General features: G+C 41.7%; 2 pseudogenes; both read right to left on the minus strand.

Moving 5' to 3' along the window:
* LOC148776147 (putative G protein-coupled receptor 160) overlaps positions 1-25,486 on the minus strand; it is a 47,771-nt pseudogene that overhangs the window by 12,752 nt on the left and 9,533 nt on the right.
* Positions 18,247-20,207, minus strand: LOC129540034 (heterogeneous nuclear ribonucleoprotein A1-like; annotated as a pseudogene).

Genomic DNA, 25,486 nt, shown 5'->3' on the forward strand with positions numbered 1-25,486 from the left:
CATTTAAAAGTTTGTTTTGTTTTTTAATTGAAATAGAGTTGATATGGGCTTCCCTGGTGGCTCAGATGGTGAAAAAAATCTACCTGCAATGCACAAAACCCAGGTTTGATCCCTATGTTGGGAGGATCCTCTGGAGAAGGAAATGGCTACCCACTCCAGTATTCTTGCCTGGAGAATCCCATGGACAAAGGAGCCTGGTGGGCTACAGTCCATGGGTCACAAAGAGTTGGATACGACTGAATGACTAATACTTTCACTTTGTCAGAACTGATATACGGTGTTTCAGGTGTACAGCAGTGTTTGTTATACATATACATAGATATCTATTTTTTCAGATTCTTTTTGGTACTCAGTGAAACTAAGCCATGCCGTGTGGGGCCACCCAAGACGGAAGGGTCATGGTAGAGAGATCTGACAGAATGTGGTCCACTGGAGAAGGGAATGGCAAACCACATCAGTATACTTGCCTTGAGAACCCCATGAACAGTATCAAAAGGCAAAATGATAGGATACTGAATGAGGAATTCCCTAGGTCGGTAGTTTCCCAGTATGCTACTGGAGATCAGTGGGGAAATAACTCCAGAAAGAATGAAGGGATGGAGCCAAAGCAAAACAAATACCCAGTTGTGGATGTGACTGGTGATAGAAGCAAGGTCCGATGCTGTAAAGAGCAATATTGCATAGGAACCTGGAATGTTAGGTCCATGAATCAAGGCAAATTGGAAGTGGTCAAACAGGAGATGACAAGAGTGAATGTAGACATTCTAGGAATCAGTGAACTAAAATGGACTGGAATGGGTGAATTTAACTCAGATGACCATTTTATCTACTACTGTGGGCAGGAATCCCTTAGAAGAAATGGAGTAGCCATCATGGTCAACAAAAGAGTCCGAAATGCAGTACTTGGATGCAATCTTAAAAACGATAGAATGATTTCTGTTTGTTTCCAAGGCAAACCATTCAATATTACAGTAATCCAAGGCTATGCTCCAACCAGTAATGCTGAAGAAGCTGAAGTTGAACAGTTCTATGAAGACCTACAAGACCTTTTAGAACTAACACCCAAAAATTATGTCCTTTTCATTATAGGGTATTGGAACGCAAAAGTAGGAAGTCAAGAAACACCTGGAGTAACAGGCAAATTTGGCCTTGGAGCATGGAATGAAGCAGGGCAAAGGCTAATAGAGTTTTGCCAAGAGAACGCACTGGTCATAGCAAACACTCTCTTCCAACAACACAAGAGAAGACTCTACACATGGACATCACCAGATGGTCAACACCGAAATCAGACTGATTATATTCTTTGCAGCCAAAGATGGAGAAACTCTATACAGTTAGCAAAAACAAGACCAGGAGCTGACTGTGGCTCAGATCATGAACTCCTTATTGCCAAATTCAGACTTAAATTGAAGAAAGTAGGGAAAACTAGACTACTCAGATATGATTTAAATCAAATCCCTTATGATTATACAGTGGAAGTAAGAAATAGATTTAAGGGACTAGATCTGATAGATAGAGTGCCTGATGAACTATGGACGGAGGTTCGTGACATTGTACAGGAGACAGGGACCAAGACCATCCTCATGGAAAAGAAATTCAAAAAAGCAAAATGGCTGTCTGAGGAGGCCTTACAAATAGCTGTGAAAAGAAGAGAGGCGAAAAGCAAAGGAGAAAAGGAAAGATATAAGCATCTGAATGCAGAGTTACAAAAAATAGCAAGGAGAGATAAGAAAGCTTTCCTCAGTGATCAATGCAAAGAAATAGAGGAAAACAACAGAATAGGAAAAACAAGAGATCTCTTCAAGAAAATTAGAGATTCCAAGGGAACATTTCATGCAAAGATGGGCTTGATAAAGGACAGAAATCGTATGGACCTAACAGAAGATGAAGATATTAAGAAGAGGTGGCAAGAATACACAGAGGAACTGTACGAAAAAGATCTTCACGACCAAGATAATCACGATGGTGTGATCACTCACCTGGAGCCAGCCAGACATCTTGGAATGTGAAGTCGAGTGGGCCTTAGAGAGCATCACTACAAACAAAGCTAGTGGAGGTGATGGAATTCCACTTGAGCTATTTCAAATCCTAAAGGATAATGCTGTCAAAGTGCTGCACTCAATATGCTAGCAAATCTGGAAAACTCACCAGTGGCCACAGGACTGGAAAAGGTCAGTCTTCATTCCGATCCCAAAGAAAGGCAATGTCAAAGAATGCTCAAACTACCGCACAATTACAATCATCTCACATGCTAGTAAAGTCATGCTCAAAATTCTCCAAGCCAGGCTTCAGCAATATGTGAACCGTGAACTTCCAGATGCTCAAGCTGGTTTTAGAAAAGGCAGAGGCAGCAGAGATCAAATTGCCAACATCCGCTGGATCATGGAGAAAGCAAGCCAGTTCCAGAAAAACATCTATTTCTGCTTCATTGACTATGCCAAAGCCTTTGACTGTGTGGATCACAATAAACCGTGGAAAATTCTGAAAGACATGGGAATACCAGACCACCTGACCTGCCTCTTGAGAAACCTGTATGCAGGACAGGAAGCAACAGTTAGAACTGGACATGGAAGAACAGACTGGTTCCAAATAGGAAAAGGAGTACGTCAAGGTTGTATATTGTCACCCTGCTTATTTAACTTATATGCAGAGTACATCATGAGGAATGCTGGGCTGGAAGAAGCACAAGCTGGAATCAAGATTGCCAGGAGAAATATCAATAACCTCAGACATGCAGATGACACCACCCTTATGACAGACAGTGTAGAAGAACTAAAGAGACTGTTGATGAAAGTGAAAGAAGGGGAGAGACGCCCGGCTCCGGCGCAACCGACCACGTGCAGAATCGTGGCTGAGAGGAGCTACCCCGCGCCCAGGGTTAGGGCGGTGGCCGAGAGGAGCTGTACCACGTCCAGGAGGCGGTGGCTGCTTGGGCACCGGAGGGCCGAGAGGAGCTGATCCACATTCAAAGCAGGAGGGGCGGCCTTGAGGAGATACCCTTCGTCCAAGGTAAGGTACAGCGGCTGCGCCTTGCTGGAGCAGCTGGGAAGAGATACTCCACGACCAAGTGGAATATAAGAATCCAGTGTTCTGGGGAGGAAGGAACAAGATGGCGGAGGGATAAGACGGCGAGACCACTTTCTCCCCCACAAATTCATCAAAAGAACATTTGAACGCGGAGTAAAGTCCGCAAAACAACTTCTGAATACTGGCAGAGGACATCAGGCTCCCAGGAAAGCAGCCCATTGTCTTCTAAAGGAGAGAGAAGAAATCCAGCTTCACCCACCAGAACACCGACACATGCTTCCCTAACCAGGGAACCCGAACAAGTCACCCGTCCAACCCCACACACAGCGAAGAAACTACATAATAAAGAGAACTCCACAAACTGCAAGAAGAGGGAAAGGCCACCCCAAGCAAAGCAATATAAGCAAGATGAAGAGGCAGAGAAATACCCAGCAAGTAAAGGAACAAGATAATTGCCCACCAACACAAACAAAAGAAGAAGATATAGGGAATTTACCTGATAAAGAATTTCAAATTTTGATGGTGAAAATGATTCAAAATCTTGAAAGGAAAATGGAGTTACAGATAAATAACCTGGAGAAAAGGATTGAGAAGATGGAAGAAAGATTTAATAAGGACTTAGAAGAAATAAAAAAGAGTCAATATACAATGAATAATGCAATAGATGAGATCAGAAACACTCTGGAGGGAACAAACAGTAGAATAACAGAGGCAGAAGACAGGATAAGCAAACTAGAAGATAGAATTGTAGAACTAAATGAAACAGAGAGGAAAAAAGAAAAACGAATTAAAAGAAATGAGGACAATATTAGAGACCTCTGGGACAATGTTAAACGCTCCAACATTCGAATCATAGGAGTCCCAGAAGAAGAAGACAAAAAGAAAGACCATGAGAGAATACTTGAGGAGATAATAGTTGAAAACTTCCCTAAAATAGGGAAAGAAATAATCACCCAAGTCCAAGAAACCCAGAGAGTCCCCAACAGGATAAACCCAAGGCGAAATACTCCAAGGCACATATTAATCAAATTAACAAAGATCAAACACAAAGAACAAATATTAAAAACAGCAAGGGAAAAGCAGCAAATAACACATAAGGGGATTCCCATAAGGATAACAGCTGATCTTTCAACAGAAACTCTTCAGGCCAGAAGGGAGTGGCAAGACATACTTAAAGTGATGAAAAAAAATACCCTACAGCCCAGATTACTATACCCAGCAAGGATCTCATTCAAATATGAAGGAGAAATCAAAAGCTTTACAGACAAGCAAAAGCTGAGGGAATTCAGCATCACCAAACCAGCTCTCCAACAAATGCTAAAGGATCTTCTATAGACAGGATACACAGAAAGAGTGTATAAACTTGAACCCAAAGCAATAAAGAAAATGGCTACGGGATTGTACTTATCAATAATCACCTTAAACGTAAATGGGTTGAAATTTTCAAAAAGGCTAGGAAACAATTCTCATAGCCATCAATAGTTCAGTGTTGAGTTCATGAATAGTTTTTAAAGTTTGGGACAAACTGTAGTATTTGCTATTTGAAGTACTATTTGTAATTGGCATATTACAATGTAACATTGGTCTTCATTTCCAACTTAAAACGACTAAAAATGCCTAACAGGTTTATAGATTTGTGAATTTTAGTTGAAATGTATTTTATGATGTTACTAAACCTGCAGAAATATTGAAATATTTCAGAGAACTTAAAAAAAAAAAAAGAAAGTGGAAGAAGAGAGTGAAAAGGTTGGCTTGAAGCTCAACATTCAGAAAACAAAGATCATGGCATCTGGCCCCATCAGTTCAGTTCAGTTCAGTCGCTCAGTTGTGTCCGACTCTCCGCGACCCCATGAATCACAGCACACCAGGCCTCCCTGTCCCTCACCAACTCCCAGAGTTCACTCAAACTCATGTCCACAGAGTCGGTGATGCCATCCAGCCATCTCATTCTCTGTCGTCCCCTTCTCCTCCTGCCCCCAACCTTTCCAAGCATCAGAGTCTTTTCCAGTGAGTCAACTCGCCGCATGAGGTGGCCAAAGTATTGCAGTTTCAGCTTCAGCATCAGTCCCTCCAATGAACATCCAGGATTGATCTCCTTTAGAATGGACTGGTTGGATCTCCTTGCAGTATAAGGGACTCTCAAGAGTCTTCTCCAACACCACAGTTCAAAAGCATCAATTCTTCGGCGATCAGCTTTCTTCACAGTCCAACTCTCACATCCATACATGACCACGGGAAAAACCATTGCCTTGAATAGACGGACCTTGGTTGGCAAAGTAATGTCTCTGCTTTTTAATATACTATCAAGGTTGGTCATAACTTTCCTTCCAAGGAGCAAGCGTCTTTTAATTTCATGGCTGCAATCAGCATCTGCAGTGATTTTGGAGCCCAAAAAAATAAAGTCTGACACTGTTTCCACTGTTTTTCCATCTATTTCCCATGAAGTGATGGGACCAGATGCCATGATCTTAGTTTTCTGAATGTTGAGCTTCAAGCCAACCTTTTCACTCTCTTCTTTCGCTTTCATCAAGAGGCTTTTGAGTTCCTCTTCACTTTCTGCCATAAGGGTAGTGTCATCTGCATATCTGAGGCTATTGATATTTCTCCCAGCAATCTTGATTCCAGCTTGTGCTTCTTCCAGCCCAGCATTCCTCATGATGTACTCTGCATATAAGTTAAATAAGCAAGGTGACAATATACAACCTTGATGTACACCTTTTCCTATTTGGAACCAGTCTGTTGTTCCATGTCCAGTTCTAACTGTTGCTTCCTGACCTGCATACAGGTTTCTCAAGAGGCAGGTCAGGTGGTCTGGGATTCCCATCTGGCCCCATCACTTCATTGCAAATAGATGGAGAAACAGTGGAAACAGTGTCAGACTTTATTTTCTTGGGCTCCAAAATCACTGCAGATGCTGATTGCAACCATGAAATTAAAAGATGCTTACTCCTTGGAAGGAAAGTTATGATCAACCTAGATAGCATATTAAAAAGCAGAGACATTACTTTGCCAACCAAGGTCTGTCTAGTCAAGGCAATGGTTTTTCCCGTGGTCATGTATGGATGTGAGAGTTGGACTGTGAAGAAAGCTGATCACTGAAGAATTGATGCTTTTGAACTGTGGTGCTGAAGAAGACTCTTGAGAGTCCCTTGGACTGCAAGAAGATCCAACCAGTCCATTCTAAAGTAGACCAATCCTGGGTGTTCATTGGAAGGACTGATGCTAAAGCTGAAACTCCAATACTTTGGCCACCTCATGGGACGAGTTGACTCACTGGAAAAGACTCTGATGCTGGGAGGGATTGGGGGCGGGAGGAGAAGGGGACAACAGAGAATGAGATGGCTGGATGGCATCACCAACGCAATGGACATGAGTTTGAGTGAACTCCAGGAGTTGGTGATGGACAGGGAGGCCTGGCATGCTGTGATTCACGGAGTCGCAAATAGTTGGACATGACTGAGCGACTGAACTGAACTATTACAAGATATTGAATATAAGTCCTCGTGCTATAATGTAGGTCGGAGATGGAAATGAACCCACTCCAGTACTCTTGCCTGGAAAATTCCATGGATTGGGGTGCCTGGTAGGCTACAGTCCATGGGGTCACAAAGAGTTGGACACGACTGAGTGACTTCACTTTCTTTCTTTCTATAGTTCCTTTTGGAGAGGGAAATGGCGACCCACTCCCGTATTCTTGCCTGGAGAATCCCATGGACAGAGGGGCCTGGTGGGCAGTCTACGGGATTGCAAGGAGTTGGACATGACTAAGAAACTAACACACACACACGCATACTGCAGGTCACTGATAAAATTTTTGATTAAAATGTTTATATAGGCTCGTATCCTAAGTTTGCAGTGAATCTCATATTTACATAACAGTTTGCATTCAGTAGTTTTCTGGGTAACACAAATATCAGTATATCCAAAAATTAGCTCATTTAACTTTAATAAAGTTAAAAGTTAACAAAATTAACTTGTACTGCAAGGAGATCCAACCAGTCCATTCTAAAGGAGATCAGTCCTGGGTGTTCATTGGAAGGACTGATGCTAAAGCTGAGACTGCAATACTTTGGCCACCTCACGCGACGAGTTGACTCACTGGAAAAGACTCTGACGCTGGGAAAGGTTAGGGGCGGGAGGAGAAGGGGACGACAGAGAATGAAATGGCTGGATGGCATCACCGACTCTGTGGACATGAGTTTGAGTGAACTCTGGGAGTTGGTGATGGACAGGGAGGCCTGGCGTACTGTGATTCATGGGGTCACGGAGAGTCAGACACGACTGAGCGACTGAACTGAACTGAACTGAACTGAACTCATTACAAATTATCATTTGTAATATGCAATGTTCCTGAACAGGTATAAACTGTTTCTTGGAATTATCATGTTTTGAAAGGAAAACATTATTCAATGAATAGTATCACAGTCCTAAAATATGCATTATGAAAAGATATGAAAGTTAGAGGGAAAAAGCTACAGTTCAAAAGCTACAGTTCACTTCATTTTTGGATGTCCTGTGTCTTCATTCTAACTCACTTAAAAATTATGATTTTGTTGTAGTTGTAAGTTTTGATTAGCTTTAATATTAAAACTAAGTTGTTAAAATATAAAAGAATTATTACTGACTTTTCACATTGCTCAAGATTATGAATTAAAAGTAGACAGAACAGAGTTTCCAGCTGACAATGGAACTGCAAATAATGTTTTCTTTCTCTCTCTCTCTCTTTTTTTTGAATGTTCTGGGTCACCATTGAAGTGTGTGGTTTTTTCTTTTTTTTGTCTAGTTGTGTTCCTCAGGCTTCTCTTATTGTGGAGCACAGGCTCTAGAGGGCTCAGGCTCAGGAGGTGTGGCCCAAGGGCTTAGTTGCTCTGTAGACCATGGGATCTTAGTTACCTGACCAGGGATTGAACCCACATCCTCTGCATTGGAAGACAAATTATTAACCACTGGACCACCAGGAAAGTCCCGTATGATGTCTCTTAAGTTAAGCTTGTGACAATTAAACCAATCAACTGTAGCAGTAAGAAAACTATTGGCAAAGTAGAACCAAAGAATGTTCCTCTTCAAATACGCTGGAGACTGTACTTTCAATAAAAGGATGACTACCTGAAGTAGCACAGATGGTTACCAGATACCAAGAAAACAGATAATAAGCTTGGACAAGAGTATTTTTTAGAGCTCTCATTATAATTGGAGAGGGATAAAAAGGGAAAAGAGAGAATAGTCATCATTCATACAGTAAGTTATCCTCAATAGCCTGTCCAAGGATCATAACTTCTGATCAGAGGTTGTAAGTCATAGATAAAGTCATCACCATGGAAAATGACAGGCAGTAGCCTTGAATGCTGACAAAGACTAAACTAAACAAACTGTGTCTTCAGATTTTAAAACATAATTGGAGCTCCCAAAACAAGCAAGAACTAAATAAAATAAAATTTTATTTAGAGCCCTCTACAACCAAATAGAAAAATCAAGGCTATGATTTTTCAAGTAGTCATGTATGGATGTGAGAGTTGAACTATAAAGAAAGCTGAGCACCGAAGAATTGATGCTTTTGAACTGTGGTGTTGGAGAAGACTCTTGAGAGTCCCTTGGATTGCAAGGAGATCCAACCGGTCCATCCTAAAGGAAACCAGTCCTGAATATTTATTGGAAGGACAGATGTTGAAGCTGAAATTCGAATACTTTGGCCACCTGATGTGAAGAATTGACTCGTTTGAAAAGACCCTGATTCTGGGAAAGATTGAAGGTGGGAGGAGAAGGGGATGACAGAGGATGAGATGGTTGGATGGCATCACTGACTCAATGGACATGAGTTTGAGTAAACTCTGGGAGTTGGTGATGGACAGGGAGGCTTGGTGTGCTGCAGTCCATGGGGTCGCAAAGAGTCAGACACAACTGAGCAACTGGACTGAACTGAACTGAGAACCAAATTAAAATACTGTACAGAAATCAAAATAAGTTTTGACATAAATGGAAACTTAATGATTTTAGAGAAATTCAATACAAGCTATCAGGAAAACTGGAGCGACTTCCACTATGCCCAGTGGCTAAGAACCTTTTCTCCCAACACATGGGGCCTGGGTTTGATGCTTGGTCAGGGAACTAGATCCCATTTGCTGCAGCCAGAGATTCTGCATGGCACACCTGAGAGTTTCACATGCTGCAAGGAAGACCTGGACAGCCAAACAAATAAATAAATATTTCTTTAAATAAAAGGAAAACTGGAAAACTTACAGCTGCAAAAAACTGTAACTCAAGGAGATAATTTGAGTAAAGAGGCAGATATACTATTTAGTAAACCTAATGCTTAAAAGTTAGAACTAGATGTGGAACAACAGACTGGTTCCAAATAGGAAAAAGAGTACGTCAAGGCTGTATATTGTCACTCTACTTATTTAACTTATATGCAGAGTACATCATGAGAAATGCTAGGCTGGAGGAAGCATAAGCTGGAATCAAGATTGCTGGGAGAAATATCAGTAACCTCAGATATGCAGATGACACCGCCCTTATGGCAGAAAGTGAAGAAGATGAAAGAGGAGAGTGAAAAAGTTGGCTTAAAGCTCAACATTCAGAAAATGAAGATCATGACATCCAGTCCCATCATTTCATGGCAAATAGATGGGGAAACAGTGGGAACAGTGGCTGACTTTATTTTTTGGGGCTCCAAAATCACTGCAGATGATGACTGCAGCCATGAAATTAAAAGATGCTTACTCCTTGGAAGGAAAGTTATGACCAACATGGACAACATATTAAAAAGCAGAGACATTACTTTGCCAACAAAGGTCTGTCTAGTCAAGGCTATGGTTTTTCCAATGGTCATGTGAGAGTTGTACTATAAAGAAAGCTGAGCGCTGAAGAATTGATGCTTTTGAACTGTGGTGTTGGAGAAGACTCTTGAGAGTCCCTTGGACTGCAAGGAGATCCAACCAGTCCATTCTAAAGGAGATCAGTCCTGGGTGTTCATTGGAAGGATTGATGTTGAAGCTGAAACTCCAATACTTTGGCCACCTCACTCGAAGAGCTGACTCCTTTGAAAAAACCCTGATGCTGGGAAAGATTGAGGGCCGGAGGAGAAGGGGACGACAGAGGATGGGATGGTTAGATGGCATCACCAACTCGATGGACATGGGTTTGGGTGGACTCCAGGAGTAGGTGATGGACAGGGAGGCCTGGCGTGCTGCGGTTCATGGGGTCGCAAAGAGTTGGACATGACTGAGCGACTGAACTGAACTGAACTGACTGAATGCTTAAAAGTACAAAATCCCTATTTTGACCTCTCTCCAAATCGTGCTTCTGGCAGCCACTGATCTATTCTCTGTTTCTATGAGTTATGGGTTTTTTTGTTTTCTTTTGTTTGTTTCCTTTTTGGATTCCACACATAAGCGAGATCTTGTTTTAATTGTAGTCATTTTGATGCCATCATTTCATGGTAGTTTTAATATAGAATTCCCTCATGAGTTATGGTATTTAGCACTTTTTCAAATATTTATTGGCTATTCTTCCTTTATGAAGTGACTGTTCAAATATTGTGCCCATTTAAAAGAATCAGAGTGTTTTGCTATTATTATTAATGCAGTACTTGTTGTGATAAAGAACCTACAAACAGACCCACATTTATACAGTCATTTGATTTCTGACCCAGATGTCAAAGCAATTCAATGGGAAAATAAAAATCTTTTCAACAAATTGATCTGAAGCAACAGAACTTCAACCCAGCTCATTTGAGATGAATTACAGACCTAAATGCAGAAAACTATAAAATGCCTAGAAGAAACAAGAGGATATCTTCATGACACTGGGGAAAGCAAAGATTTTTTGAAGATTGACTTGCAATGGGCTGGTCCATGGGACCCCATGACCAGACACAGATAGGACTTGTGAACTTGTGCTAGGTTCTTGTTACGTGGGACCCCAGGGCCCCTTGTCCATACCCCTTAGCACCCCAGAAAAGGACTTACTGGAATATCTGATCTTACTGAATTCCCCAAAGATATTTGTATATGTGTGTATTTACAGATATATGTATTTACTGAATACGGCAAAGAAAGACATGAGTCACCTTCCTGGGCTTTTCCCACTTCACTAGTGTGGTCTCCACATATAAGCCATGGTCTTTTCATGTGGTTAGAAAAGAGGAGGCTTGTGGGTAGTTGTTGGGGGTAGTACCTGACCTGTTGACTATAGGGGAAGCAGCTCTAGCCTGGAAAACTAGAGATAGGGCCAGTGTAGACTGGGGAGGAACTTGGACTTTGGAGGCTGAGTTCAAATCCCCAGACCTATAGGATTTGAGCGGTGTGTCCTTGGAAAACTCACTGGACCTCTCTGAGTCCCGGTTTCCTTAAATGAGGTGAACCAGTTTGACATCAGACGACTATATGGACTTAGGAATTAAGGACGGATCAGACAGCAGAAGCCAGGTGGTGTTCGTGGTAAAGGACTTGCCTGCCAATGCAAGAGACGTAAGAGTTTCAGGTTCAATCCCTGGTCTGGAAAGATTCCACCTGCAGGGGGCAACTAAGCTCGTGTGCCACAACTACTGAACCCATGCCCTAGAGCCTGTGCTCCTCAACAAGAGAAGCCACTGCAATGAGAAACCCATGCACTAGGCTTTGCTTGCTGCAGCTAGAGAAAGCCCACATGCAGCAATGGACACCCAGTGCTGTCAAAAAATTTTTAAAAAGCTACTTAAAAATAATTTTATGGTATAAAATTATACATAAACATATATTTATCTATAAATATATGCATTTAAAGGTGTAAATGGGTATTTCTATAAATATTTTATAATTAATTTCCAGTTTTATTGAGATATAATTTACATAAATGCATTATATAAGTTTAAGGTATACAGTATAATGATCTGACTTACATTCATGATAAAATTATTATCACAACAGGTTAGTGAACATCCATCATCTCATATAAATACAACAATAAATAAATAGAAAAAAATTTTTTACTTGTAATAAGAGTTCTTAGGATCTACTATCTTTACAATTTCCATTTATAATGCACAGCAGCATTCATTATCTTCATCAGATGGTACCTCACATCCCTGATATTTGCTTATCTTATAACTGGACATTTGTCCCTTCTGACCACCTTCACCCAATCCCACCCCTTACCCTTCCACCCCAGCCTCTGGTAACCACAAATCTTATCTCTTTTTTCTAAGAGTTTGCTTTTAAAGTACAATTGACCTACAACACTATGTTAACAGAGTTCCAAAGAATAGCAAGGAGAGATAAGAAAGGCTTCCTCAGTGATCAGTGCAAAGAAATAGAGGAAAACAATAGAATGGGAAAAACAAGAGATCTCTTCAAGAAAATTGGAGATACCAAGGGAACATTTCATGCAAAGATGGGCTCGATAAAGGACAGAAATGGTATGGCGCTAACAGAAGCAGAAGCTATTAAGAAGAGGTGGCAAGAATACACAGAAGAACTGTACAAAAAAGATCTTCATGACTCAGATAATCACGATGGTGTGATCACTCCCCTAGAGCCAGACATCCTGGAATGTGAAGTCAAGTGGGCCTTAGGAAGCATCACTATGAACAAAGCTAGTGGAGGTGATGAAATTCCAGTTGAGCTATTTCAAATCCTGAAAGATGATGCTGTGAAAGTGCTGCACTCAATATGCCAGCAAATTTGGAAAACTCAGCAGTGGCCACAGGACTGGAAAAGGTCAGTCTTCATTCCAATCCCAAAGAAAGGCAATGCCAAAGAATGCTCAAACTACCGCACAATTGCACTCACTTCACATGCTAGTAATGCTCAAAATTCTCCAAGCCAGGCTTCAACAATATGTGACCTGTGAACTTCCAGATGTTCAAGCTGGGTTTAGAGTAGGCAGAGGAACCAAAGATCAATTTGCCAACATCTGCTGGATCATCAAAAAAGCAAGAGAGTTCCAGAAAAACATCTATTTCTGCTTTATTGACTATGCCAAAGCCTTTGACTGTGTGGATCACAATAAACTCTGGAAAATTCTGAAACAGATGGGAATACCAGACCATCTGACCTGCCTCTTGAGAAATCTGTATGCAGGTCAGGAAACAACAGTTAGAACTGGACATGGAACAACGGACTGGTTCCAAATACGAAAAGGAGTATGTCAAGGCTGTATACTGTCACTCTGCTTATTTAACTTATATGCAGAGTATATCATGAGGAACGCCAGGCTGGAGGAAGTACAAGCTGGAATCAAGATTGCCAGGAGAAATATCAATAACCTCAGACATGCAGATGACACCACCCTTATGACAGAAAGTGTAGAAGAACTAAAGAGCCTCTTGATGAAAGTGAAAGAGGAGAATGAAAAAGTTGGCTTAAAGCTCAACATTCAGAAAACTAAGATCATGGCATCTGGTCCCATTACTTCATGGTAAATAGTTGGGGAAACAGTGGGAACAGTGGCTGACTTTATTTTGGGGGGCTCTAAAATCACTGCAGATGCTGATTGCAGCCATGAAATTAAGATGCTTACTCCTTGGAAAGTTATGACCAACCTAGACAGTATATTAAAAAGCAGAGATATTACTTTGCCAACAAAGTTCCGTCTTGTCAAGGCTATGGTTTTTCCAGTGGTCATGTATGGATGTGAGAGTTGGACTATGAAGAAAGCCGATGGCCGAAGAATTGATGCTTTTGAACTGTGGTGTTGAAGAAGACTCTTGCGAGTTCCTTGGACTGCAAGGAGATCCTACCAGTCCATCCTAAAGGAGACCAGTCCTGGGTGTTCATTGGAAGGACTGATGCTGAAGCTGAAACTCCAATACTTTGGCCACCTGATGCGAAGAGTTGACTCATTGGAAAAGATTCTAATGCTGGGAGGGATTGTAGGCAGGAGGAGAAGGGGACGACAGAGGATGAGATGGTTGGATGGCATCACCGACTCAATGCACATGGGTTTGGGTGAACTCCGGGAGCTGGTGATGGACAGGGAGGCCTGGGGTGCTGCGGTTCATGGGGTCGCAAAGAGTCAGACATGACTGAACTGAACTGAAGCTTGCAGGATCTTAGTTCCCTAACCAGGGTTCAAATCCGTGCCGCCTGCAGTGGAAGCACGGAGTCCTAATCACTAGACCTCCAGGGAATTCCCAGGCAGACTTCTTTTGCTGCTTTGGGGGAGTGTATTATTTAGGGCATTTTTGCCCTCCAGCAACTGAAATTTTAGCTCATTCTGGCTTAAATAAAAAAGGTAGTTTAATGGCACCAGTACTTAACCAGTCCACAGAACTTCAGGCACAGAATGATCCAGAAATCTGTGGTGTCAGCAGAGCTTCGTTCCTGTGGTCCTACCGTTTTCTTTTTTCTTCCCACCTCTGTATTCTAAAACTGACCTCAGGCCAGCTTCCTTCTCGGCCACAGAAACGGCTGCATTAGATCAAAACTTGTCATCTTTCCGGTGTGTCAACAGGAGACAGAGGGTTCTTTGGTAGCCTCTCTTTTAGTAGCTCCCTTGGAAGGGAAAAGAAACTTCTTTCCCAGAAATCCCATCAGACATCTCCCCGTTTTTATCCACAAAGGGGTCAGCTGCCCATCTTGAACCAACCAATGTGTCCAGGGGCATGGCATACAATGATTAGCATAAGCCAAGTCAGGTTACATCCCTGTGGCTGAGATGGAGTCCAGCCCACCCTAATCATTTGGTTGAGAATGGACATGAAAATTTAGGAAGAGATTGAAGCTCAAAGAGGGGAAAGTAAGGAGTTCAATCAGAAAAAGAGTTCAAATGATGAAATCTGGGGCAATTTGAGTATCAAAAAAGACAATGACAATAATAGATTATAACCCACTGAATAAGTTAGAATCCATGAAAGTGAAAGTTGCTCAGTCATGTCTGACTCTTTGTGACCCCATGGACTGCCAATCTCATCTGTCCATCAGGCAAGAATACTGAAGCAGGTAGCTGTTTCCTTCCCCAGGGGATCTTCCCAACCCAGGGTTCGAACCGAGGTCTCTTGCATTATGGGCCAATTCTTTAGCATCTGAGCCACAAGGGAAGCCCAAGAATACTGGAGTGGGTAGACTATCCCTTCTCCAGGGGGTCTTCCTGACCCGGGACTCGAACGGGAGTCTCCTGCATTGCAGGAAGATCCTTTACCAGTTGAGCTCCCAGGGAAGCCCAATGAAGTCATATAAATAATAAATTAATAAGCAAAGGAAAATGGAAAGTATTACCCTATAGTAGAATGCCAGTAAATAAATGTAGACATCGTTATAAAGTCTATCTCACAAAATACTTATTAATTAGATTATTTTTTTTTTTTTTGGCTGTACCATGCAGCTTGCGGGATCTCAGTTCCTGAACGAGGGATAGAACTCCCACTCTCAGCAATGAAAGAATGGAGTCCACTGGAATTAATAAATAAATTAATTAATTTCTGGGTTTTCCCTGACAGTCTAGTGGTTAGGACTCAGCACTTTCACTCCAGTGGGCCTGAGTTCGATCCCTGGTCAGGGAAATAGGATCCTGCAAACCTTGAGGCATGGCCAAGGAAAAAAAAGCAACTTCCATTATTAGTTAACTTGACAGCAGAGAAACTTAGCAGACAGGGGATGCTACGAATGGACAAGTCAGCATCATGGGGTTCATGATGTAATGCCATGAGAAGAATGTACAACTCATTTCTGACGATAAGCATAAATCATCAGGAAAGATCAGACGAACTCAAACTGATATTTTACATAGTAGCTGGCCTATACTTTTCAAAAAATGCCAAGATCAAGAAAGACAAGGAAAGACTGAAGAACTGCTCCAGATCAAAGAAAACTAAGAGACACATTGATCTAATTGCAATACATGATCTTGTTTGGGATCCAGACCTATAAAAGACACTTTTGGAGACAATTTATGAAATGTGACTGGAGTCTGTGATGCTAATATTATGTTAATGTTAGTTTTCTGATTTTGATGGTTGTACTAAGTTATGTATGAGATTGTCCTTGTAAGGAAATACACACTGAAGTATCAAGAGGGGATGTAAGGCACCATTTTCTACAATTTACTGTCCAATGATTTAGAAGGAATCGTGATATGTTCACATAGAAAAGGGTCTTCCTTGGTGGCTCAGTGGTAAAGAACTTCCCTGCCAATGCAGGAAATGCGGGTTCAATCCCTGGGTTGGGAAATCTACTGGAGATAGAAATGGCAACCCACTCTGGCATTCTTGTCTGCCAAATCCTATGGACAGAGGAACCGGGAGGGCTACAGTCCATGGGGTCACAGAGTCAGACACCACTCAGCGACTGAACAGCAACCACAGCACCCAGAAAGACACAGACCACACACCTGTGGCAAAACGCCGACAGTGGGGAATGTGGTTAAGGTTAACAGAAACTCTTTGTGCTAGTCTTGCAAATTTTCTCTAAATTTGAAATTATTTAAAGGTGAAAATAAATGACTTGTAGTCATCTGGCCTTAGCAAATGCGTAGATGGTGTTAAGGGTGTCATCAAAAAGACATGACTCCAGTTTGACCTGTGGGCAGGACCCAGGCGTTTGGAGGCTGTTTGTAGCAGGGATAATCCTTTTCCTCTCCGTAGTCATAATGTCCCTTCTTCTATTTCTGATTCTAATAATTTGAGAATTTTCTCTTTTTCTCTTGGTCAGTCTAGATAAACTTTTTACTTTTGTTGATCTTTTTCAAAGAACCAGTTTTTGGTTTCATTGGTTTTTTTCTGTGTTGTCCTGTGCTTAGTTGTTCAGTTGTGTCTGACTCTTTGCAACCCCATGGACTGCAGCCTGCCAGTCTCCTCTGTCCATGGGGATTCTCCAGGCAAGAATGCTGGAGTGGGTTGCCATGCCCTTAGCTTGTAAAGAATCTGCCTGCAATGCAGGAGACCCCAGTTCGATTCTTGGGTCAGGAAGATTTCCCAGAGAAGGGATAGGCTACTTGTTCTAGTATTCTTGAGCTTCCCTCGTGTCTCAGATGATAAAGAATCTGGTGCAACTGGGGAGACCTCGGTTTGATCCTTGGGTGACTTTGAGTGGGTGAACCTTTTAATGGTGAACTCATGTCACAACACAGTAACCGTCAGTTCAACTACATCAAGGTTCTGAAGACAACAGCTTCTCCACCAATGCAGGTTGTAAATAAATTTTGAATTAAACCTGGGATCACCCTGAAGGAATTCTAACTTCACACTGTTGGGGTAGTTTACCAAAATGGCTTTTGGTAAACTAACTTTACATGGCACTTTAAAAAAAAGAGACACATTTATTCAGCGTCACGATCAGACTATTACATTTAGCAATTAACAGCACGGGTGCAAAAAATAAAAGAAACCTACATTAAAATCCTTTTTTGGCATACTTTACACTTTCCACAGAACAGCAACTAAGTTAACCTTTTATACAATCAGTCAAAGCTATGGTTTTTCCAGTGGCCACGTATGGATGTGAGAGTTGGACTATAAAGAAAGCTGAGTGTTAAAGAACTGATGCTTTGAACTGTGGTGTTGGAGAATACTCTTGAGAGTCCCTTGAACTGTAAGGAAATCAAACCAGTCAATCATAAGGGAAATCAGTTCTGAATATTCATTAGAAGGACTGATGCTGAAGTTGAAGCTAAAATACTTTGGCCGCCTGATGCGAAGAACTGATTTGTTAGAAAAGACCCTGATACTAGGAAAGATTGAGGCAGGAGAAGGGGATGACAGAGGATGAGATGGCTGGATGGCATCACTGACTCGATGGATATGAGTTTGAGCAATCTCCGGGAGTTGGTGATGTACCTAGAAACCTGACATGTTGCAGTCCATGGAGTTGCAAAGAGTTGGACACAACTGAGTGAACTGAACTGAACAGAACAATTAGCCAAAGGGCTTCCCAGGTGGCGCTAGTGGTGAAGAACCTGCCTGCCAAGAGACATGGGTTTGATCAAGGAGAAGGGCATGGCAACCTGCTCCAGTACTCTTGCCTGGAGAACCCCATGGACAGAGGAGCCTGGTGGGCCACAGTCCATAGGGTTGCACAGAGTTGGACACAACTGAAGCAATTTGGCATGCACATATGATTAGTTACAGTCTGGTTCTTGAGTTTTTTTGCCCATACAGACGAGTATTGTCTAAAACATGTCTTCTTTGTATCAGGGAGGCCCTGCCACCACTGTCCTTGGCTGAGTTCATAAATCTGTTGTAACCTGCAGCTTCCCTGTCACTTCTCTGGCTCTCCTCTCTGGCTAAGCTTTGTTTCCTGGCAATAACTAAAACCTTCTGCCCTTGCTATAGCTACTGCTGCTGCGGGAACCTCCATAGCCACCTTGCTTTCGTGGTTTGTCAAAGTATTGGCCTCCACCACCACAGGGGCTAGAACTTCTGCCTCCAAAATTTCCTTCTTTCATGAGTCCAAAATTTGAAGATTGATTGTCATAATTGTCAAAATCATTGTAGTGTCTGTCACCTCCAAATTGCTTCCATCATTACCAAATTCATTATAGCCATCCCCACTGCCACCATATCTACCACATCATGACTGCCACCAAAGACACCTCAACCACTCCATAACCAACATTGTCATTCCCTCCAAAACCACCTCCACAACCATCAGCAAAGTTTCCAGAACCACTTCGACCTCTTTGGCTGGATGAAGCACTAGCGATCTGTGGCTTAGATAGGGTTTTCCTTACTTCACAGTTGTAGCCATTCACAGTGTGGCATTTCTGAATGCCAGTCTTATCTATGGAGTCATGTCATCAAAGGTTATGAACGCAAAGCCTCTCTTTTGCCACTGCCTCGGTCAGTCATGATTTTAATCACTTCGGTTTTCCTATACTGTTCAAAATAATCTCTCAGGTGATGTTCTTCAGTGTTTTCTTTAACACCACCAACAAAAATCTTTTTCACAGTTACATGGGCACCAGGTCCTTGAGAATATTCTCTTGAGACAGCCCTCTTTGGTTCCACAAATCTTCCATCCGTCTTGTGTGGCCTTGCCCTCCTGGCTGCATTAACCTCCTCCACAGTGATGTGTGTGACAGACCCAAAGCCCCTGGAGGGCGTGGTGTTCAGATCCTTCATTATCACACAGTCTGTGAGTGTTCCCCTTTGCTCAGAATGGCTCCTCAGACTTTCATTTGTTGTTTCAAATCTCAATTCTCCAATGAAGAGCTTCCGCAGCTCTTCTGACTCTTTGGAAGACTGACTCAGACTTTGACTCTGACTTAGATGGCAGTGGAGGGGGGAAACTTCAAAGATGCTTACTCATGGGCAGAAAGCTGTATCATATTTTGAACTGCACATATAAGTGGTATCATATTATAATTTGTCTTTCTCTGTTTGACTTACTACATTTAGTATGATAATCTCGAAGTCCATCCATGTTGCTGCAAATGGCATTACTTTATTCTTTTTTATGGCTGGATGGCATCACCGATTCTGTGGACATGAGTTTGAGTGAACTCCGGGAGTTGGTGATGGACAGGGAGGCCTGGAGTGCTGCGATTCATGGGGTCGCAAAGAGTTGGACATGACTGAGCAACTGAACTGAACTGAACTGAATATTGCATTGTGTGTGTGTGTGTGTGTATGTGTGTGTGTGTGTGTGTGTGTGTGTGTGTGTGTGACATCTTCTTTATCTATTAATTTGTTAATGGACATTTAGGTTGTTTCCATGCCTAGGCTATTGTAAATAGTTCTCTATGAACATTAGGGTGCATGTTATATTTTGAATTAGAGTTTTTGTCTTTTCTGGATATATACTCAGAAGTGGGGTCACTGGATTATATGGTAACTCTATTTTTCATTTCTTAAGGAACATCCATAATGTTCTCCATAGTGGCTGTGCCAATTTCCATTCCAGCCAACAGTATAGGAGGGTTCCTTTTTTTTATACACTCTCCAGCATTTATTACTTGTAGACTTTTTGATGATGGCCATTCTGACCAGCAAGGAGAGATAAGAAAGACTTCTTAAGTGAACAATGCAAAGAAATAGATGAAAACAGTAGAATGGGAAAGATTAGAGATCTCTTCAAGAAAACTAGAGATACCAAGGGAATATTTCTTGCAAGGATGGGCATAATAAAGAACAGAATTGGTAATGACCTAACAGAAGCAGAAGAGATTAAAAAGAGATGTCAAGAATACACAGAAGAACTCTACAAAAAAGGTTTCAGTGACCCAGATAAGCACAATGGTGTGGTCATTCACCTAGAGCCAGAAATCATGGTGTGTGAAATCAAGCGGGCCTTAAGGAGCATTACTATGAACAAAGTTAGTGGAGGTGATGGAATTACAGCGGAGCTATTTCAAATCCTAAAAGATGATGCTGTTAAAGTGCTACACTCAATATGCCACCAAATTTGGAAAAAAGAGTGGCCACAGGACTGGAAATGGTCAGTTTTCATTCCAATCCCAAAGAAGGACAATGCCAAAAAATGTTCAAGCCACTATACACTTGCGCACATTTCACATGCTAGAAGGTAATATTCAAAATCCTTTAAGATAGGCTTCAGGAGTATGTGAACTGAGAACTTCCAGATGTACAAGCTGAATTTAGAAAAGGCAAAGATCAAACTGCCAACATTCATTGGATCATAGAAAAAGTGAGGGAATTCTCGAAAAACATCTACTTCTGCTTCATTTACTATGAGAAAGCCTTTGACGGTGTGATCACAACAAACTTTAGAAAACTCTTAAAGAGATGGGAATAGTAGACCATCTATCTGTCTCCTGAGAAAACTGTATGCAGGTCAAGAAGCAACAGTTAAGACATGGAACTGTTCCTTTAGGATTAACTGGTTCGATCTCCTCCTGTCCAAGGGACTCTCAAAAGTCTTCCCCAGCACCACAATATGAAAGTGTCAATTCTTTGGCTCTCAATCATTTTTATTGTCCAACATTCATATCATACATGACTATTGGAAAAACCATAGCTTTGACTATATGGACTGTCTGGTTAGCAACCAGACATGAAACAACAGACTGGTTCAAAATTAGGAAAGGAATACGTCAAGGCTGTATATTGTCACCTGGCTTATTTAACTTCTATCGAGTCCATCATGGGAAATTCTGGGATGGATGAATCATAAGTTGGAATCAAGATTGCTGGGAGAAATATCAACAACCTCAGATATGGAGATTATACAACTCTAATGGCAGAAAGTTAAGAGGAACTAAAGTACCTCTTGATGAGGGTGAAAGAGGAGAGTGAAAAAGTTGGCTTAAAACTCAACATTCAAAAAACTAAGATCACGGCATCCGGTCCTATCACTTCATGGCAAATAGAAGGAGAAAAAGTTGAAGCAGTGACAGATTTTCTTTTCCTGGGCTCCAAAATCACTGTGGATGGTGACTATAGCCATGAAATTAAAAGACGCTTGCTCCTTGGAAGGGCTTCCCTTGCAGCTCAGTCGATAAAGAATCTGTCTGCAATGCAGGAGACCCGTGGCTGATCCCTCGATTGGGAAGATCCCCTGGAGAAGGAAATGGCAACCCACTCTAGTATTCTTGCCTGGAGAATCCAATGGACAGAGGAGCCTGGCAGGCTACAGTCCATGGGGTTTCAAGAGTCGGACACGACTTAGCAACTAAATCACTACCACCTTAGAAGGAAAGCTATGACAAACCTAAACAGCATATTAAAAAGCAGAGACACTACTTTGCTGACCGTCCATATAGTCAAAGCTATGGCTTTTCCAGTAGTCATGTATGATATGACTGCTGGACCATAAAATGATTGAGAGCCAAGGAATTGACACTTTCATATGTGGTGCTGGAGAAGAGTCTTGAGAGTCCTTTGGACAGCAAGGAGATCAAACCAGTCAATCCTAAAGGAAATCAGCTCTGAATATTCATTTGAAGGACTGATGCTGAAGCTGAAACACCAATACTTTGGCCTCCTGATGCGAAGATCCGACTCCTTGGAAAAGACCCTGATGATGGGAAAGATTCAGGAAAGGAGGTAGTGGGTTCAACAGAGGATAAGATGGTTGGATAGTGTCACACACTGAATGGGCATTAATTTGAACAAACTCTGGGAGACAGTGAAGGACAGGGAAGCCTGGCATGCTTCAGTCCATGGAGTGGCAAATAGCCAGACACGACTTAGCAACTGAACATCGACAATAAATTCTGACCAGTGTGAGGTGATTCCTCACTGTAGTATCGAGTTGCATTTCTCTAATAATTAGTGATGTTGAGCAAGTTTCCTTGTACCTGTTAGCCATCTGTGTGACTTCTTTGGGAAAATGTCTATTTAGGCCCTATGCTCACTTTTTGATTCAGTTTTTTTTTTTTTCATTGAGCTGTGTAATCTGTTTGTATATCTTGGAAATTAAACTCTTGTTGTTTGCATCATTTACAAATATTTTCTCCCATTCCATAGGTTGTCTTTTCATTTTGCTTAGGGTTTCTTTTGCTCTGCCATCAATTTTAAGTTTAATTAGGTCCCATTTGTTTATTTTTGCTTTTTTCCCCATTACTCTAGGAGATGGATCCAAAAAACGAGGACTGTAATTTTCTATTCTATCTTTAATTTAAAATTTTACACTTTTGTGTTGGTTTCTGCCTTACAACAATGCAGATCAGCCAGAAGTATACATACATACCCTTCTTCCCTAGTCTCCCTTCTCTCCCCCTATCCCATCCCTCCTGGTCATCACAGTGACAGACAAGGCTTTCTGCACTAGATAGCAACACCTGATAGCATATACACGTTGATGCTACTTTCTCCATTCAGCCCACCCTCCCCCTCCAGCTCTGTGTCCACAAGTCCATTATCCACGTCTGCATTTCCATTCTTTCCTTGCAAATAGGTTCATCAATATCATTTTTCTAGATTCCATGTATATGTGTCAATATACCAATATACTATATTTGTTTTCCTCTTTCTGACTTACTTCATTCTCTATTACAGGCTCTAGGTTCATCCACCTCACTAGGACTGACTCAAATTTGTTCTTTTTTATGGCTGAGTAATATTCCATTGTATGGATGTACTACATCTCCTTTATCCATTCATCTGTTGTGGATGTCTAGGTTGCTTCCGTGTCCTAGCTATTGTAAACAGTACTGCTGTGAACATCGGAGTACATGTATTTTTTTCAGTTATGGTTTTCTCAGCGTATAAGCCCAGTAGTGGGGTTCCTGGGTCATGTGGTAGATTTATTCCTAGTTTTTTAAGGATACTGCTGCAATTATCGTCAAAGAGTATTCAGCCTACATTTTCCTCTAGGAATTTTCTATCTGATTTTACAGTTAGTTTTTTAATTCATTTGAGTTTATTTTTGTGTATGTGACAGAATGAGAATGTTCTATGTAGCTGGCCAGTTTTCCCAGCACCTCTTGTTGAAGAGACTGTCTTCTCCATTGTACATTCTTGCCTACTTTGTTGTAGATTACTTGGCCATAAGTGTGTGAATTTTCTATTCTTGATGTAATCAATTTCCATGCAATCTTTATTTATTTTTTCTAAAGTCTATGAAAGTGAAAGTTGCTCAGTCATGTCCAACTCTTTGCGACCCCATGGACTATACTCCACAGAATTCTCCAGGGCAGAATACCGGAGTGGGTAGCCTTTCCCCTCTCCAGGGGATCTTCCCAACCCAGGGATTGAACCCAGGTCTCCCTCATTGCAGGTGGATTTTTTACCAGCTGAGCCATAAGGGAATCTCTTGTTTATTTATTTATTTATTTTTGGCTGCCCTGGGTTTTCATTGTGGTGTGTGGGGTTTCTCTAGTTGAAGCACACAGGCTTGGCATTTCGGATCTAAGTTTCCTGACCAGGGATCGAATCCAGGCCCTGATAGTGAAAGCACCTAACCACAGGACCACCAGGGAATTCCCTATTATTTCCTATTTCTTTATTTCTTTTAATCTTCTGTTGTTGGAAACTAGGTATCTTAGATAACATGCAAATATCATATATTATTATAGCAAATATGGCTACTGTTCATACTGTTCACCCTCCCCTCCCCAGGTATGTTATTGTCTTTTAGAGCTGAATTGCTTGTTGTTTAGTGACTGGATAGTTTTAGTGAGGTCCCTCCACCCCTGACAGTGTGAAGCCTCAGATGTTGCACCTCAAGGGGTGCAACCTTGAGCATGCCCACACGATCCTATGATGACAGAGGTTTGGGCAGGGTTCTCTTTGTCTCTTTCTCTCAAAACATCTTGTGTGAATCTCCACAAGCTCTTGGCTGACTGCTTTACTCTTTTCAACAATGCTCCAGGGGATAAAGTGCTTTACAGTGAAGTCTAACAAAACCCAAATCCTTTATAGGGATTGTACCAGAGGTCAATGTTGGAGACTTTTCTCAGATCAAAGGAGGTCTCTTCACAGCTTTTTCTGTGTTTTCTCTCCAGCAAATTAGACACTTAGAGTTTAGCTTCATGTCTGCAAGGATGCTTTCTCCTTCCAAATGTCTTTCACCACAACTTCTACTGTTTTTGAGAGCACCTTGAAGCTTGAATCTCTCCACACTCTTTTCCAAATGAAGTCAGTTTTTCTTCTTTTGTAAAAAATCTAATTTTTAATTGAAAGTAATTGCTTTACAATATGTATTGGTTTCTGCCATACATCAACATGAATCAGCCATAGGCATACATCTGTCCCCTCCCTCTTGAACCTCCCTCCCACCTCCCACTCCATCCCACCCCTCTAGGCTGTCACAGAGCCCCAGTTTGAGCTCCCTGAGCCACACAGCAAATTCCCACTGGCTATCTGTTTTACATACAGTAGTGTGTATGTTTCCATGCTACGCCCTCCATTCGTCCCACCCTCTCCTGTATTCAGAATTCTGTTGTCTGTCTGTGTTTCCATTGCTTCCTTGCAAATAGGTTAATTAGTACCATCTTTCTAGATTCCATATACATGCATTTATATACGATATTTGTTTTCTCTTTCTGATTTACTTCAGTCTGTATAATAGACTCTAGGTTCATTCACCTCATTAGAACTTTTTATGGCTCTATTATTCAGCACTCCTTTTTTATGGCTGAGTAATAGTCCATTGTGTATATGTACCACAGCTTTTTTATCCATTCATCTGTTGATGGACATCTAGGTTGGTTCCCTGTCCTAGCTATTGTAAATAATGCTGCAATGAACACTGGGGTATTGAGGTCAGTTTTTTTAGGGTGGGATTTGGAGCTCTCTGTTCCTAGTTTGCTTCTTTCTTTTGGCACAAATCTCTGAGCCAAGGCTTGGGTGCTGGAGGTGGGGACAATGAGGTGCTTCTCTCTTTGTGACACCTCTACTCTGGGAGCTGAGTGCTCAGTGGAGAAGGTGGGCAGAATCCCCAGGTTTTGCTCTCCTTTAGGAATTTCCTGCTTTCCATGAACTGGAGCAAAAGGAAACTGTGGCCTCAGTATTTTCATTCATGCCACACTCAACATGGAGTCTCAGTCAGGGGCAGAGAAAGCCAAGGCTTTGGTGGCAACATTCTTGTCTGTACCAGTCTGGAGTGGATTCTTATTCATTGTACCACCAGGGAAGCTACCATCT

Source organism: Moschus berezovskii, chromosome 11 (genome assembly GCF_049115385.1).
Source record: "Moschus berezovskii isolate FMDL1 chromosome 11, NW_MosBer_1.0, whole genome shotgun sequence".
NCBI classification, from domain to species: Eukaryota; Metazoa; Chordata; class Mammalia; order Artiodactyla; family Moschidae; genus Moschus; species Moschus berezovskii.